Genomic DNA, 3,577 nt, shown 5'->3' with positions numbered 1-3,577 from the left:
CGCCAAGAGGGTCACCATCATGCCCAAAGACATCCAGCTGGCCCGCCGCATCCGCGGAGAGAGGGCTTAGACTGACCGAACTGCTCAAAACCACACAACGGCTCTTTTAAGAGCCACCACCTCCTTCTCAGAGCTGTTATCCTTTGGATTGCACTTCCATATAATAATGTAAACCTCATTATCCCTCAACGGGAAATTACAAATACACTCCATTGCTGTTACCCACATACGCTCGGTACCTATACTGTATAGTCCACTTTAAGACATTTAGCGGATAAACAATATAAATTATATTGCGTACACCTCCTATCAGTTTTAATCATCATTGAGCTCTATTCATGTGTGATGATGCACTAGTTTTGTTTAGCATTCATTATTTTATATTATCCCACAAAGGGACATTCATGTCTTGCCAGTCAAACAGCGATCAACAACCAACTCAAACGATAAACACCGTACGTGTCCACACTATATTTCAAACTTGATGTTTCTACACTTTGTGCTGTAACAGAATTACCCTTATTGTCAATAAAGTATACCTGATTGTGAACTCAATAAACAATAAAAATAGCATCTAAAGGAGTATCTGCAGTGACAAATGAGCCTCTTGCAATTTAACTATCAAAATATTTAAGTTTAATGAGAATTGTTACTATGCATTACATGATTCTAACTTGATGGTGTATTTAAAATACATCCGTAAAATAATCTACAGACCTTAATATAGGAATTGAGTTTACTAAAGATTGATCATCATGAGTAAAAGCCTATGTTTCTGTATAACGTTTACTGTCCTTTTCCTGTGTAAGCATCCTTCCCTGGTGGTCTAGTGGTTAGGATTCGGCGCTCTCACCGCCGCGGCCCAGGTTCGATTCCCGGTCAGGGAACTATGATTTTTCAGGATTATCTCCAGTGTCGGGTAATGGGGTTCATCTGAAAGCAGCAAAGATTAATTGAGCTCATTACGCAATTAGTCCATATCCATGCGATGCATGCAGAGGGTGAACAAAAGCTCTCACTCTGCTATAAAGCAGTTCAGCTATTTATGGAAACTATTTCAACATGATTTAATCACAAAATAGCGTTCATAGCAGTAACATAATCCTCCAGTTTTGGAGTCCAACCTGCACATTGCTCAACATTATCTCTGACTCAGCCAGTTTGATGTGTACATTTATGGTTTTAATAAAAATATTAACTCTTGTGTTGTCTTGCCGTAAAAATTGATGATCTACACTTTTGATTCTTTATAATTGATGTTTAACTTTTTCTTTGTTTTATGTTCCTTTTCAACACTTTTCAATGTTTGTACATTTTGATGTTTTCAACACTTAAACAAAAATTAAAGGAATGGATGTTGATGATAATCACAGACTGGAATATGTCAACTTTTACTTAATACTATTTCAAAAACACTTCCATTTGTTTTACAATGCTATAAAATTGAATAAGACGCCCCAAAATTAATGAAAGTAGAGATTTGTACTTGGCAAAGAGCGTTGGGTGGAATCAATCATGTTATTTTGGGGAATTAAAAAGAACATTGATATAGGACAACATGAGGACAACATGAGGACAACATGAAGACAACATGAAGACAACATGAGGACAACATGAGGACAACATGAAGACAACATGAGGACAACATGAGGACAACATGAGGACAACATGAGGACAACATGGGGACAACATGAAGACAACATGGGGACAACATGAGGACAACATGAGGGTTGATACTCCCAAATGGTTTCTGCATTTACAAAACAACAGATTAAAATGAGCTTCACTTCAATTTGTCTTCTAATGCTATAAAATTGAATTAGACGCCCCAAAATTAATGAAAGTAGAGATTTGTACTTGGCAAAGAGCGTTGGGTGGAATCAATCATGTTATTTTGGGGAATTAAAAAGAACATTGATATAGGACAAAATGCGGGTTAAAAGCCTGTAAGGTTTCAGTATAATGTTACTATACCATATAATATATAATGCTGACTTTTGTGTATCTATTTAGATAAATTATATAATCTACAGACAGAAATATAAGAAAGTAACATATTTTCTATAGTAACCAGTGGCATCTTCCTCACTCCCGATGTCAGTGACTCACCCTTTAACCTTCCCTGGTGGTCTAGTGGTTAGGATTCGGCGCTCTCACCGCCGCGGCCCGGGTTCGATTCCCGGTCAGGGAACAGTGATTTTTCGTGTACAGGCCCACTTTTGGAGTAATCACCTGAAAGCAGCCATGCGCAGGTTGATTTCATGACGTAATTAATCCTCAATGTTGTCTGAAGTTAACCTTTAGAGAAAGCACGAGCTTGCTATGTTACATGGACCATGGGTCTAATAATAAAGGCCATCTATTTATCTTACACAAACAGAAAGAAACGGCAACCGTTTTGAGCCTATCGTTGCTATACTCCTTTTCCGCCAGCAACGCGTCACACACACAGAGCAGTTCAGCTCAGTTTATTTTAGCGCTAATTTAATTAATCTCAAAACATCGTTCATGACAGTAACATAATCTTCCAGTTGGCTACCATTTAGTACATATACAGGGGTATCCAACCTGCTTGTTGCACTCCAATGTTTTCCTACACAGACAGCAACTTTATATATCCACATACACGCAAACGCGCACACACGCCTAATGTAAATTGTGCAATTTTATATTAAATTTATAGTTTCAAAAAGATATTGAATTCACCAAGCTCTTTAAGAAGAAGTGAGTGGCTCTTAAAAGAGCCGTTGGGTTGTATTTGTATCACGTGGTCGTCATTTATCCTCCGAAGCCGTACAGGGTGCGGCCCTGCCTCTTCAGAGCGTACACCACATCCATGGCGGTCACCGTCTTCCTCTTGGCGTGCTCGGTGTACGTCACTGCGTCACGGATCACGTTCTCCAGGAAGACCTTGAGCACGCCGCGGGTCTCCTCGTAGATCAGACCGGAGATCCGCTTCACGCCGCCGCGGCGAGCCAGACGGCGGATGGCGGGCTTGGTGATGCCCTGGATGTTATCACGGAGAACCTTCCGGTGACGCTTGGCGCCTCCTTTCCCGAGTCCTTTCCCGCCTTTTCCTCTTCCGGACATTTTCTCAGAGTCAGGTTTGATAACTGATGACCAACAGCGGAGAGCGTTGACATATAAAGCCCTTCTGCGGACGTAGTTGAAGACAGGCAGCCTCAGCCCCGCCCGCCAGGTTTCCTCCTACTCTTTACAAGCGAACTGCCGCATTTCCGGTTAAAAACCACTGTTAAGATTTAAACTCAACCCTGTGTGACTGATTAATTCAATACATCTTTTAATATTTTACAGTTTCATTATCCCGTACAACAAGATAGGAGCAGTTTATAAAATCTACAAGTCTAGTTCCCGTTTTCCTCAGCCCTTCTGCGGACGTAGTTGAAGACAGGCAGCCTCAGCCTTCCTTCTTCTTTTCCTCTTACCGGTTGTAACCGGTTCAAACTGGTTCAGGATATTCAAAACGTTGGCACAAGAAACATCAGGATTCAAACAAAGGAAAGCGAGAAAAACCAGAACACGAGATAAATTATACACACATTTGACACATAACCAC

The 3,577-nt window shown here is 40.6% G+C and overlaps 2 non-coding genes across 2 annotated transcripts; both read left to right on the top strand.

The window, feature by feature from the left end:
* Positions 1-815: 815 nt before the first annotated feature.
* Positions 816-887, top strand: trnae-cuc. Its single transcript has one exon. It is a non-coding gene; the product is annotated as a tRNA-Glu (tRNA).
* A 1,232-nt stretch (positions 888-2,119) lies between these two features.
* On the top strand, positions 2,120-2,191 carry trnae-cuc. Its single transcript has one exon. It is a non-coding gene; the product is annotated as a tRNA-Glu (tRNA).
* Positions 2,192-3,577: the final 1,386 nt, after the last annotated feature.

The sequence above is a fragment of the Etheostoma cragini genome, chromosome 23, assembly GCF_013103735.1.
Source record: "Etheostoma cragini isolate CJK2018 chromosome 23, CSU_Ecrag_1.0, whole genome shotgun sequence".
Taxonomy (NCBI): domain Eukaryota; kingdom Metazoa; phylum Chordata; class Actinopteri; order Perciformes; family Percidae; genus Etheostoma; species Etheostoma cragini.
This window is presented reverse-complemented; position numbering and strand designations above follow the sequence as displayed.